The 15,442-nt window shown below is 28.7% G+C and overlaps 1 protein-coding gene across 3 annotated transcripts in view; it reads left to right on the forward strand.

Annotated features, from left to right (window-relative positions):
• The window catches only part of Ms (Myosuppressin), a 377,051-nt gene that overhangs the window by 100,551 nt on the left and 261,058 nt on the right, over positions 1 to 15,442 (forward strand). Inside the window, exon 1 of one of the 3 annotated variants that reach the window (XM_067052341.1) lies at positions 5,417 to 5,446. The exons of the other annotated variants lie outside the window; for them this stretch is intronic. The gene's annotated coding sequence lies outside the window, so the exon portion shown is untranslated. Of the gene's footprint in view, positions 1 to 5,416; positions 5,447 to 15,442 lie in introns of those variants that run through there. 3 annotated transcript variants of the gene reach the window in all.

Raw genomic sequence — 15,442 nt, forward strand, 5'->3', positions numbered from 1 at the left:
TATTTATCAAGGCTATTTGATTTAATATTAGCCATTAGTGTTGTTTATTCCCATTCAAAAAGCGATAATATAATACAAGGACATTTTTAACGTATTTATAGAAAAACAATAGGAACTCGTTATTTAGTACATTTATTTAGTATAAAAGGCCTGCTAAAGTTCTTAGAGAGTTAAAAAAGTTAGTCTATTTTTTAATGAACTTTTTTAAATCTATATTCATTAAATTAAAAAAAAAAATGAGTTATATATTATCGAAACTCAGTTTAAAAATTTCGGAAAACTGTATTACTCAAGTTTTGCCTTACAATATTTGCCTTTATATTCTTTTTTTCTAAGCAACAGTTTTAATCTCATATTAAACTATTTATTTTTTTCCTTAGACTTGAAGCTTGTATTTTTAAATGTTGTATTTAGAACTAATTTTAATTCTTAAGTATTGAAAGCGTGTTTTGAAAAATCGTTTTTTCATCTGCAATAATTATATTTAGAATTTTGATTAATTATTCGTTATACCATTTAAAATTTTTAAAAACAAAACCAATGCACTCAACTCCTCTGATCTTTTTACTGTTGTAAGATCACAGTCATGTATTTTGTAATGTGAAATAGTTAATTTATATTTAGGGAAAACATAAAATGTTTTTTTTGTTGTTTTTAACTACCAAAATATGTTATTTCGCTAAAGATTCCACAAGATTTTTGATTTTTGACCCAGCTACAAGAATCAGGAAAGTATTAAATTTATACTTTTGTTTTCTTAGAGTATAGATTGAAGTGTCTGGTTTACACTGTGCATTATTTGTGTGATTTTTTTTAAAAATAAAAGCTTAATTTCTATAAATTTTTGAGGTTAAAAAACTTCCAAAGATGAATATAAATTATTTCGATAGTGAAATTGAAAGCACGGCAAGTATGAGGATTCTTAAGATGTATGAATATGGGACAATTGTACTGAAACGTTGTATAAGTATGAAGAAAATTATAGAATAATTTATCTTCATTTTTGGAAATTTTTTAACCTTAAAAAATGTATACAAATTAATTTATCTAACTTCCTAAAAAAAGAAAATCCAGAATAATATAGGTCATGGGTAGTTAAGGAGAATTTAAACTTTTGAAAATTCGTTTTAATCAACAAAATAAGCTGGTCCAACATAAAACTGTGTAAATTGAAGAGAAGTATCACAATAACTAATAATAGTTATATAATAATTTAACAAGAATCTATTCAGGATATAAGAATATATATATTTTTTCTTTTAATTCTATGAATTTCAGAGAAAAAAATAAATAAAAAGAGGAAATAAATCCAATTTTCTTCTAAAACTAAATATGTATTTCCTTTTAACTAAAATTATAAAATAGTTAAAGATATACTAAAATAGAATATAATAGAATTTTTTATTCATTATTAATATTATATCTTCAGATTGATTTGGAATATAAAACTATTAAAAACCTGACAACACAGACATTACACTACAGCTCGAGGAGAGGTTTACTGGAATAAAGTATTGCCTATTTCTGTTGCCACTTCATTTAGCAAACCATTGAGATGTGGGAACTGTGCAAGTGCAAACTTGCAAGTGCTCAGTTATTCAGCTTTTCTTTCCGTTTCCCATTTAATAGCCAAAAAATATGGTCGGATTACTGGAAGATTCATAATGCTGATCCACTTCAGCACTTTACATTTCTTTGGCGGGTTGTTCTTTCTCTTGCAAAAAATTCCATCATTGGATGATAATTAGAACCCATATTCATAAATTTATTGACGATACTAGGAGTCCCTAGCAAAATTTCTTTTTGCATCTGCCTCAGGATTTTTTTAAGAAGGTATAATTCCATGTTAGCAAGTCTTTCCCGAATCAGACAATTTATAGAAATGATCAACGGTAAAACTCTGAATTTTTCCATTTTGTACGATATTTTTAATCCTTTAATTATATCATGATACTTTCAAATGTTTTCCATCTACCACTATGTGAAGATTATCAACAGATAGCACCCCTATTTCAATAATATTTTCATATTTTTCTTCTTTCAAAGTTAGTAAAATATATGGTTTGTTTTGAGGGATGTGTGATCTGTTGTAGTGGCCCCATTACTATTGTTGGAAAGTATATAGTTATATTATTTGCAATGTAATAATTATATTTAATTAATAATGTATAATTATATACAATTTTTTGATCATATTATAAATTATACAAAATGATTAAAAATTGGTCGTTTGCATAATTTAAGTATATGCTTCTTTTTTAAAGCTCTTCTGGCATTTAAGCTTGTGTTACAAGTACAAATAACATCAATAATAGCTGTCAGTGTTAGTGATGTGCTGGAATGGTTGAAGTTTGGAACTTCTCCAGCAGGCCATCAGGATATCCAGGCCTTCTTAGCCTGTTAGTGCTCTTTGCCTTGGCTGGTTACACACTTAAATGTGCTATCTATTATGATAGCAATATTGTGTTATTAAGTACATTTTATTTAAGTGTAGATATGTAGAATTAAATTAAAAATTTTTAATTTATTACATAAAGGAATATAGCATTATTCTTAATTTAAAAACAATTTTGATCCTTTTTATCTCTCAACTTTTATTCTTTAAAATTTTTCTAACGTTTCGGCCCTCAGGCCATTCTTAAGGATACCACCCACAAAAAGTTTTTCTATTCCTATACAACAATCAAACTACTTCTCTCAACCACACACTGATTTCTTCGGTCTCACCTTCAATATTGATGCCATCTCCTTTTCACAATCTTAAAACTGCAGGCTAATTGCCATTGTCCTATCTTTAAAATAAATTAATCATTAAAATAATATCATAATAACATTATAAAATTTTGGTTTCAAATAGATTTGTTACTTACATAACTTTTTCTAAAAAAATTTTTCTTAGATTTAAAACCACACAACACTTTTCTTACTTCACTTATGATTTACAATTTAAAACAGAACCTACCTTCAACAGGTTAGGACTCTGTTATCACCTTATCATATAACAATAATTTTTTTTTATCATTAATTTACATTTTTAATATAATTTAATCAACATTCATTATTCATTATTTTGTTTATAACTCATACATTTTTTAATATATTTAAAATCCATCATTAATTTATTCTTATTTTATTTTTAACATATTTATTCATCAATTCATACTCTTATTAGTGTATATTTATTCCATAAAAAAGTTGGTAAATAAATAAATTTTCAAATTCTTAAATTGTACAAATGTATTGAGCATTATTAGGTGTTGATATCAGTCCAGCTAAGGTGGTATAGTCTAGCTATAGCTAACCATGGAATTAATGGAAGTTAAAGGGACTGTTCCACTGGGAAAAAAAATCTGTCAGTCTGAACCTTAATATTCTTAGTATTAGACAATACTATTTAATTGGGTGTTACGGTTGTCATGGTGAAAAAAATATTTATCGGCGTAGACAAGGTGGCATGGTTTTGAGAAGCTGACTGTTCAGTTTTTGAATACGTTACGATAGTTCAATATGAAGTGATGATAATTTATAAGGCACTGTGTCTTTACTGTTTGTATCGAAATATAAGAAATGTTATCGTGTATGTTTTGTTTTTATAAATTATGGCGTTCTACTTCAATGGGCGGTCATTAACACTAGGAGTATGGATATTGTGCAGTGCGTGGTGAAGTTTCTTCAGCACGTCCTGGATAGGAAAGTTGTGGCAAGGGTCATCTTCATACTTCTGTGGAAGTTGAGACGGTGGCCGAAAAGGAGATATCGGAGTACCTTGTGTTCTGCCATGTGTACACCCAAGAACTACTTGGTGTTTGAGCTAAACTTTATTTTATTTTTATTTTATGTTTCTCTTTTGTGTAATAGAGTAAATTTAGTTAATAAGGTAAAGATAGGCATTTAAGTCAACCTATAAGTTTTTTTTTTTTTTTATTAATTGATAAGAATTCTTCTTTTTCCTTTTTCATTCTGTGTACATATATTTCTTTTTATTTACATATATTTATTAAACTTTAGTTCACATAGTTCTGTGGTTCTTTACTTATTTTTTTTTTGTTGTCCACTGAATATTACGATAATTCCACAGATGGGTAAGTATCACCCCTAGGTTGTTGTTGTTGATTGTTGCTTAAAGGCGTAAAATACTCTGGTCATCAACGCCTGTGGGATGATAAGAGTAAAAAATAAAATTAATAAAGCTCATTAAATTTACAAAGTGTAACATAAATTACAGAAAATGAATACATAAAGAATGTATAAGAGTAAAAAATAAAATAAAATAAATAAATAAATAAAAAATAGAAAAATAATTGTAAAAAAAAAAATAAATAAAAAACATAAAAATCGAAGAGGAGTTATAATTTATAAAGAAGGCGATGTGCTTTTAAAAATTCAAATACTCGTGTAATTTTAGCTTCCTCATCTGCGAGAGTTTCAGATAAATTTGGGGTTAGTCCTATCCTGTTTATTGTTGGCAAATAGTGAGTACACTCCTCGAAAATATGTCTAATCCTAAGAATGGACTGACAATATTTGCACGTTGGAGGTGGCAGTTTTCTGATCAGGTGAGAGTGCGTGAGGAGAGTATGACCTAATCACCCCTAGGTTTGCTGTTATCTACGTGTAAAGGTATTCGCCAGTGGTCATAGTTCGATGATTGTCTATATAGAGGTATTTTGTAGTTATATTTTGGGCATATTGGTCATCGTTTCGGGTTTTTTCTTATTCCAAAAAATTACGTGGCGCCTAAGGAGCGATTTATTCTTTGTTTTCTTTTCCTTTTTTTCCCTTACATTCATTTTTCCTTTCGCAATTATATTTTTTACTTTAACTCACCCCCTTCTCCACTGAGCGTGGGAAAGTATAAACGATAAATATATAACTAAAGATAAAACAAAATTTGCGGTTATTGGGTGTTAAAGATGCTATTATTGATTCGAAATAAATGTCCAAAATTTACATTGACCTACTTAATTACATTTTCTTAAAACTCCTGAGGTCCTTTGTGAACATCAGAAATTCTTTGAGCTTATGTTTGAAGTCCAAAATAATAAAATAATCTGCCTCTTGATGATTTATCTATTGTATAAACTATTATTAATTTTATATCTACAATGACACAATGAAAGAACAGGTCATTCAACTTCATCCAAGTTGCGTCACCACTTATCTCTAATATGGAATTAGGAATACTCCATCAGAAAGAATTACTTCGTGTTCGTAGCCAAAAAATGGATTTCACCTTCTACTAAAAATATTTTCATTTCGTTTTCTTCGAAATGGAACGAAGGCCTGACACAGATAGATACTGTTCATTGGAATTTCGGGCCTCGACGATCCGTAAAAAAGGTTAAGCCTGGTATCTCATTCCTTCACGACAGTACAGGAGGAGTACCACTTCAGTATTAGATGCCGGGGAGCTAGGATCTCAGGAGAGGGGGAGTGTTAGGAGTTCGTAAGTAATAAATTCATTTTTATCATATATTAAATTTATTACGTAATTTTCTATTTTGAAAGAAACTATTTATGATATTTTTCAATATTTTCTCCTCGGAGTAGTGATCCATTATACTTCGAACATGTTTTTATTAATTTCATATTATTGTTATAATTTTTTTACATTTATGTCTTTATTTGTTTAATAATCACTTTTTTCAAACCTTTCTTATACATTTTCTATTTATTATGTTTTTATTTCTTTATATGTTTTCAAAAATCAATGATTTTCACTGTTTGGTTGTATTTTATGAATGAGTTCTGAATACAATACTATAGTAGAAATCTATGATTTTAGATGAAGAAGAAAATGACAAAATTAAAAAAAAAAAAAAAAAAACTAATTATGATATTTTTTCTTCGGAATAGTGATCCTTTATACTTCAAACATTTTTTTTTTATTGATTTCACATTATTCTTTTTATTTTTTTTACATTTATGTCTTTATTTGTTTAATAATCACTATTTTTCAATTTTTTCTTATACATTTTCTATTTATTATGTTTTTATTTCTTTATATGTTTTCAAAAATCAATGATTTTAACTGTTTGGTTGTCTTTTATGAATGAGTACTGAATGCAACACTATAGTAGAAATCTATGATTTTGGATGAAGAAGAAAATGACAAAATTAAAAAAAAAAAAAAACCTATGCAAATAGTTAAACGAAATAAATATTTAAAAAAATATAATAAGAAAAATACAAGGTCGAAGAATAAACTAAATAAAAGGGAAAGTGTCTGAAGATGAGCGGAAACGTCAGAAAAAAGTGTGTATTAAAGTGAAATTGATAAAAAATATTTGAATGTATGAAGGTATTTCACTAGACCTGAAGAAAAAAAAAATCAGAAAATATATGTTAAACATTTTCACATGATTTAGTCGATATATTTATACAAAACACCTAACAGTAAAGTGATGAAATGGAAAATTTTTACAAGTAATAAATGTAGTATATAATCATGAAGTAAAATTTTTAAATGAATTTAAAACACAATAATTTCAATAATAATAACATATTATAGCTGTCTTATAAAACTATGTTATTTTATGTTATGTTTATTTAACTATTTTATGTTTAAGTGTCTAAGTTCTTCACACAATAATTCAGAAATTGAGTTTAATTTAAAATTATTATTCTCTTTATTTTTTTTTATTTATTTCTATAAATTAGCATTTTTTCATTTTACTATTTGTTGGCAATACGTTGTAATATTAAACAGTAAAACTTATTTTCACTCAAAATTTTATGTCTACACATTTCTTTTCCATAGAATGACATTACTCAAGTTTTTAAAAATGAAAATTTCATGGTAATTCGAAGTCATTAATTCTTAACTCTAAAAATGTTTAATTAGGTTGAATAAAATATGGTAATTTATTACATGATTCGTAATAAATATATATATTTGTGTGTAATTTTTTTTTTAAATGTCATCAAACTATCTGTATCGAATAATTAATAAATCATATTTAAATCCATGGTTCTATCTGTCTACCTCTAGAGAAAGTAAAATAATTTAATTTCAAATTTAACTATGCTTCGACCTTATAAATGGAACTAGATTCGCTGAATTGGTTTTCACCATACGGATTGAATGAATTTATGCGGGTCGGTATAAATGTAATAGAAAAACGAGTTTAGTAAATCAATTAAAATATTTGTTTTCCATAAAAATTTATTATTAAATTAAATTAAAGTTTTCAGGTTAGGGGAGTGGGTATTCAAAAAAATATTTTTATGGGTATCACGAAGTTTTATCAAACAATTCAAAAATTATATATAAGAAAGAAATATAAAACAGCGGTTAAAGAAAATAAAAATCAACCGTCAAATACATTTTTGCAAAGCAACTCTGAAATCAGTTAGGGTTACCAACAAATGTCCCAATGGCGTTGAGAAACGACGAATCTGTAATTGTAAAAGTCATTAAATTCATCCATCAGACTAACTTAATAACCAGCCTTTAATTATTATAATTATCTATTAAACTTGCCTTATTTTTAAAATTAGAACAGTCAGTTATCTGCTTTTCACCATCCTTTCCAATATCGTAACGATTATTAAACAAATTATAATTGCCACAAATTTAATTATAATTGGTGCGGATCAGTACACCATACCAAAGCTATGACTAAAAGAACTAGGCCTTACCAAAGCTAACAACCAATGGGCGTTGATGACCAGGCTGTTAAACGCCCTTTCAAAACTAAAGAACTAACAAACAAACAAAAATTAGATGAATTAATTTTTTTATGTAATTAGGGCTTATACTCCTAAATTCAAAAGTACAAGATTTTTGTTTTTAAGCAAAAGTAATATATTTTTAACCTCAAACTTTTTTATTTATTGCTATTTACAACTGTACATTATAATGCATTTAGTAAATTTGATCTCAGTTATAATTGAGTGTTACATGCGTGTAGAGAAACTACCCATTGGTAGCACTCTAATGACGTTTTACATTAGCAGGCCTTGTGGTCATCTTCTTTTCAGGCCCCTCGGAGGATTGTTAGGAATGGAAAAGGAAGCAAGGTTAGAAACTGGTGGGTTTGGGTGGTTAGGGAGTTTATTATGGAAGGAATGATATCTGGTTCAGGCTAGATCGGTTACATATGGAACATTAAGGCCTTTATGTATGATTTTATTAAACTCAAACTTATTTTGCGTTTTTTTTATTTGGTAAAAATTACAAGAATGTACCAAAAAAAAAAAAAAAAGGAACAATTTATAACTGCAATTTCATCAAGAGAACAAGGATAGTTAACAAAAAATAATTAAATTTCAAATGTAGTAAAAAAAAAAATGTCTTGGAAAATAGATGACAAATAGCAACTATTTGTTTCTTTTTCTTATTTATGTTTTATTCTGCAAGTAGTTTAGTACAGTTTAATTGTTTAAAACATAAAAATCTTGAAAACGAAAAATAAACACCGTCAGTTTGATGGATTTAACTCACAAATACTCCAAAATAATTGGATAGTGAACGTACGACGGATTTTATTGACGATAAGTTCTCGGAACCTCCTCGGAGAGAAGATAAACATCTGTCACATTTTAACAGATTCAAGGATACAGTTGTCAGCATAACTTGGAAATATTTTTTTTTAACATTGTATATTTGTAACCTATGAAAGTCAGAGCTTCAATACTTTGTAAAGAATTACTGTTTCTTGAAGAGCGGTATACATGAAGGTGATTTGTTAAAAATCACGCTCTACTGCCTGATTTTTTTCCAATTAAGTAGGGTACCCACTTTATGAAGCCAGATGGACCCTACAGGGCAACACGTAGTATTATAATCGAATAATGTGACATCTTATAATAGGACATTACTGCTGACTCGAAAGATCTATGGCAAAGAAACTTTCTAAAACTGTTGCAAAGGATGTTAAAGCAATCACCTAGTAAGCTGCATAAAAAAAAAAAAAAAAATCAACCAAGGCCTCCTTCCATGAAAAACTTCTTTTTAGAACTTCTAATTCTGAAGATCTGACTGGAATAAAAATAGGCCATACAGCGTTCATGTCAATGAAGCACTCCATTAAAAGTAAACATTAATCAGATACCAGAACAACACGCAGTATACCTTCCACAATTTGCGAAGCAATTGCAGATGATGAACGAAAACTTCAAAATGTAGACGAAAATATTTTTTTTCATGTATATTGCTCATCGTTGGTTTTTTATGTTAATTCATGAAAACATTGTTCATTTCTTATGTGCAAAAATACATTAAAAAACACTTCAAGATTGATGAGGTCGACCAACAGATCCCTACCACCATAGAGTCACACTCGATTGACACCTCACTTCCTCCAGCCATGTCCGTGAGAGCCCCAACATGGCCCGCCAGAATTCATACAGATTATATCACCTACTGAAATCACTACAGCTCTTCCTCATGGTTAAGCTGCAGATCTGCAGGCTGTCATAAGACTCACGCTATTCGGTGCACCCCTTCTGTAACACCTGTACAAGAGCACTGCTGAGCTTCTAGAGATCCGTCTTTCGGTGAACAGTAAGGGGAATAGGACTACAGAGAGCCAGGAACACTGCCATACATGATGAACTTCAGCTTCCATTTTTGCTGGAGTATATAGGCCGTTATGTTTATACGTGTTATATAGGCCGAAATGTTTTGATGGGCTAAACGTCTGTATCAACCCGTTGTTCAGGGACATTGCTCCTTCATCAAGACCTGGAAGGTGGCAAAGGAACTGTCCTCTTGGTAGATGTACTCGCTGGGGGAAGGGGTTTGGTAGGTTTGGCTTGCAGTTTTATATCAACCATATTCAACTACTAGCGAAGCAGACCCTCCCGTTTCTCTATTTCACTCTTGCCCTGTATTATTTCAAAACTCGTGCGATTTAGTTATAGTCGACATTACCTATATGTTTACCGTAATAATCTTTATGATCGCATGTAATCTTTAGTTAGGAATGATGGCAGTGTTGATCATAGGTGGCTACTGGATGTGGGCTATCGGGAGGTCGGGTCAGATATGTGGGCTCGTCTTCCTCTATCTCCTCTTATACAATAATCCTCAGTTATCGTAAACATCAGGGACCATCACTCGTTCGAATCGTGGGGGGCAGACAGGCTAGATAGGCTTGGATAGATCGATATATCAAAATACTAGATAGAACATTTAATACTAGTGTTCAATAAAAGTGCTAACCATCATTGTTCCGAGACAAGTGACACTCGTAGAAGACTGAAGTGATGGTGGAACAGAGACTTCTTCAGTTAGTATTAATAACAATCCATAAGGAGATGGTCCTGTGTACTCCTTAGGGTTAGCTATAAGTCGATAGTTGTGAGTATCGATTGTTTCAATTACATCGACTCGCAAATGTCGATACTATCGATAAAGAAATTTAATTGTTCATTACCAAATGACTCCCTATGTTTGATAGTCGAGGAGCTAACTGTATTCCGTGGGATTTTTTGTGTGAGGAAGGTGCTACTATTTGGAATCTCTTTATTATATTCTGCATAATAGTGTAATACCGGATGTTTACCTTCAAATTGCGGAGTTTTGTTAGTTATTCCGGATGGCCACCATAAATTAAATTCCCTCGTTACATTAAGAATAAATTCTTGAGAGTATTTTTATTCAAAATTTGCTCAGAACATTTTCTGTTGTGCATAGAATGAAGATCAAGTTTAGTCCTAATTAATTTTCTCATATATTTAATCATTAGTGAGTTATGACCACCAAATGTGTCACCACCAGTTTTGATCGATTGAACCAAATTGATGCTCTTGTTGGTGGGATATTTGTTGTCGAGTCATACAGTATCTGATGAAAATTCTGATACTGCTTTTTTGAATATTAATTGCTTTGCCAATAAAGAAATGAGAATCTGCTCGTAGATCATACAACCTGCAAAAATTGCGACTGTTTCAATATCTTAGAAAAAAAATTAATATTTTATGTAGAGCACGATATCATTAAAACTGCAACACTAGAAAACTTAAGAAAATATCATTTAAAGTAGAGTAAATTAGCTAAAATACGAAGAGCTATTTACGTTCAACAGTTCTCGAACTGTAATTTTTAAGAAAGCAACATTTCATAATAAAATTTAATAAAACAACTGTAGTTAGTCAATTTATTTTAAGAAAACTACATCTTAGGTGTAATTGGACGTACAGATGTCTATTAGCACTCATATATAATAATATTATGATGAATAAAATAAGTGGTGTGACGTATAATATATATACTATATTTATATTGTTTTCAATAATAGTAGTATTTAAATTTTTTTTAAAATAGTAATAAAATTATTTTTATAGATTGATGTAGTAATTATTGATAACTTTATATTGATTTGAGAATGGACGGTGAGTCCGAAACGTCGTCGAAATGATTATAAAAGGAGTTTTAAGAGTATTTTTATTTCCCGGAACATTTTATATATTAATAACAAAATAAATAAATAAATTTGTCCGATTCCACTCGAATAGTCCCTTTAGTTCAACGGTCTTGTTTCCTTGAATATTAAGATCACAATCCATACGTTACAGGGAAGAACTTGAGTTACCTATCTAACTTGGATCGGACAACTAATTCAGTCCCTTTAATGAAGATTTTATTTACTTTAACGTGTAACTTCGTTTATGCTTTTATTAAAATAAAAGAAAAGATTTTTTTTCCGAATTAAAAATATATCAATCGTTTGAACATTACATAGTTTTAAAAAGTTTTATTTTGAATGGAATAAATCAAATATTAAATATAAAATAAAGGATTCTAGGTCTAAAACTATTAAAAATATTATAAGCATCAACTATATTACAAAATCTATTTTTAATCCGGTGTTTATCTTATCGGACAATAACACTTCTAACGGTCATTTGACCTTATGTTATCTTTTCTTTTTATAATTGTATATATTTAATTAATTTATTTGTTTTTTTCTTTTATATTCCTTTATTTCCATATGGACTCTTGTTGGTCTTACATGGTTGTTTTGCAAGTGGTACCTCTTACTATTTACAATAATATAACCATGATCTATTATAATTAAAAATAGTAGAGATCGATTAAAAAGGAAATAATAAAATAAAATAATAATTTAGATAAAAAAATAAACATAGAAAAATATTCATATAATAAAAAAAATTGACTTGTCCTGAAAAAAAAGAAGAAAAAAAATTAGAATAATCATAATGATAAAAATAAATCAATAAAGATTTAATAACAAGAAGTCTTGATCAGTCTGGTCTGCCAACATGGATTGCTATGGATGTGGTTGGATTGCTAAGTTGTTTGTATAACACTGCTCCTTTAACTATAGATAGATTAGAGTGAATTTCGTAAATCATTTTTTTTATTCCACTTGCAGCCCACGATGCAGTTTGCTGTTTCGTAAAAACCAGGGGGAATCCACTGCGATTATAATTTATTTATTTAGCATGCTTTATGCTAATTTCCTTAACAATTCCCCCAACAAAGTGAAGAATTCGTAAAATATCGAAAAATCAGTTATTGTCAGATCAACCTTACTGAAAAAAAAACAACGTATTTTACTGAACAAAGTATTTTATTTCTTTTGACATCTCTAATTTCAACCTGTTTTTTTGAAGAATTTCTAAATACTGCTGAAGAATAAAAATATAGTTGGTTCGGACAAGTTGATCTAAGAGAAGTAGACTAATCAAAAGAGCAGCAGGCTAGAAAGATCTTGATCTGTAATTCATATTTGCAACCGACTAGGTGAAAAAATACAATTCAAGACTAAAGCTTGTTTTTCCCTCGGCGGAATTAAAAAAATGTTAGACAAAAAAGAAAGTCCCATCAATTATCTCTTATGAAAGTCTCATGTCTTATGTATTAATTTAACTCCTTTGAAAACCATTGGGACTTAAAATTCCACTTCTATGAACTGGTAGCATAAGCTATTTAGAAATTTCCTCAGTACAAGGATGTATGAACAAGATGACTTTTTTTATTAAAATTATTTTTTTTTTTATTATTTAAAAATGAAACTTGATCTTTCAATAACTGATGCACTTACACTAGACTTTCAACTATGTTATTATGTCAATTCTGTTAGGAGCAAGAATATTATAAATTCATAATAATAATTTAGAATTCATATTATGGACTATATAAATAAATTATTAGTAATTAAGACAGTAAAAATACACCTTGAATATTTAATGTTATAAAAAAATTATTAATTCTCTCAGCCAAAATACATATGAGCATTTAAAAAAAAAATTTTTCTCGCCTAATTTAAAAAAAAACTCTTTGTTGCCGAGGAATATATTTCTCATAATAATGCTCGCAATAAAAAATAAATATGACCGATGGATTACTAAAAATAAATGATGTGATACTTTCTCGTGAATATGAATAGGATTTTATTTATGAATTCAGTAAGAAAGATTGTCTCTGCCTGCCACCTCACCAACGTAATTTCCTTCATAGTTAATATTTCTCAATTTTTATTTTTATTTTTGTAACATCGTCTAAGTTTTCACTGTCTTCAGTTCTTCTCCTACCATTCTTAGGATATTGTCTGGTCTCAGAAGAAGAATATTTCTTTACATTTCATATGTTCAGGAGTTTTTGTCTTGTGCGACCGAGTTGCATTAATAATTTTAAGCAAACGTTTTCCTCAACATTTTCAGTGTTGTCGAATCTCTGAATTTTGAAAATTTATTATCAGTCATCAAAAATGTAATTAATCAGATGGAGAGTAATTTGGGATGTGGAAGTCCATAAAGGACTTAACAGAAGCACTTTTTTCATATTAATATTATTATACTATTTCTAATCTATCACATTATATTGGTAATTTAAAATATTTAATAATTTAGTACAAAATAGAGGAAAATATTGTCAATATTTATTCATATATTATTTTTTTATCGTAAAATTTATGAAATTATATATTATTGCATCTACCACTGATAATATATATTAAACAAAAATGTTTTTCGTCATTTATACAAGTTACATTCAGATCACTTTTGAATGCATTCCAGCCTCAACTTTCTTAGAAGCACTCATTTCACATTTTTTCCGTGATTTGAAAAGAATGGATTCTGGAAATATATGTCTATAGCCACGGATCCGAAAATTATAAATATCATATTTATAATTAGATGTAGTTTTACTCTTCCTTGTTAAAATTTCTTTATTTTAATGATTAATTAACAACGTTACAGGACTATCACTCCACCATCAGGTTATTTGCTATATTGTCATGTTGCAGTATATTTCGAACATTGCACAAAAAATTGCAATATTAACTATACGGTCTTCAGTTCGAATTTAACAGTTCCTTAGAGTATATCTAATTATATTAATGAAAACACATCCAATAAGCCTAAATATTATAAATATATATTGAATATTATAAATAAATTTTGATCTCTTTTCTCTCAACTTTATTCTTTTTTAACATCCGACGTTTCGACCTCTCAGGTCATTCTCAAGGATTCCTTATTCTGTCTTTCATTCCTTTTTTTTCCTTAAAATTCATTAATGCCGGCTAATTGCCTTTGTCCCAATAATTTCTTCTATTAAATTATTTCCTAAATTGAAAACTTTCAATAACCACTTTTATGTTCATTAACAAACCTCAAACAGAACCTACCTTGTTTGAGGTTTGTTAATGAACATAAAAGTGGTTATTGAAAGTTTTCAATTTAGGAAATAATTTAATAAAAGAAATTATTGGGACAAAGGCAATTAGCCGGCATTAATGAATTTTAAGGAAAAAAAAAAAGGAATACAGACAGAATAAGGAATCCTTGAGAATGACCTGAGAGGTCGAAACGTCGGATGTTAAAAAAGAATAAAGTTGAGAGAAAAGAGATCAAAATTGTTTTAAAAAGAAACTAAACCACTCTCAAACAACTATATAAATAAAAAATAAATCTATTATAAATAAATTAATTGCCAAAAAATATATAAATATAACTATTAGTATTATAAAATACAGGCTGTATGCATTGCCTAACTAACATAAATATGAAATAGTATATAATTTTATAATATTAGCTCATAAAGTTCATAATTATAACAAATTTTACACTATATGTGATTGATATTCATAACTAAATGTTATAACTAACTAAAATACATACCAAATAATTATTATATGTAAGCATAACACTTTTCAGTCTCCTAGACAGTTATCTTGGTCATACACCATCTTGTACTAAGGAAGTTTCCAAAAAGGTATAATCTTATGCTGAAATCTAAAGTTCGAAGAATGAACTTGATAGAAGTGGACTTCTAAGTCCCTATGATTTTCAAAGAGGTTAAATTAATACAGTGCCATGCGAGAATTGATCTGACTTTCCTTCTTTTTTTAACCCTTTTTTTAATACCACCAAGGGAATGATCCGGAAGAAGAAACGGTTTAGAAACACGAATCCTGGACTACATTTTTCACCTAGATTGATAGTAGCTTGCAAATTAATATTA

This window comes from Halyomorpha halys, unplaced genomic scaffold, assembly GCF_000696795.3.
Source record: "Halyomorpha halys isolate HHAL.00 unplaced genomic scaffold, Hhal_1.1 Scaffold155.1, whole genome shotgun sequence".
Taxonomy (NCBI): Eukaryota; Metazoa; Arthropoda; class Insecta; order Hemiptera; family Pentatomidae; genus Halyomorpha; species Halyomorpha halys.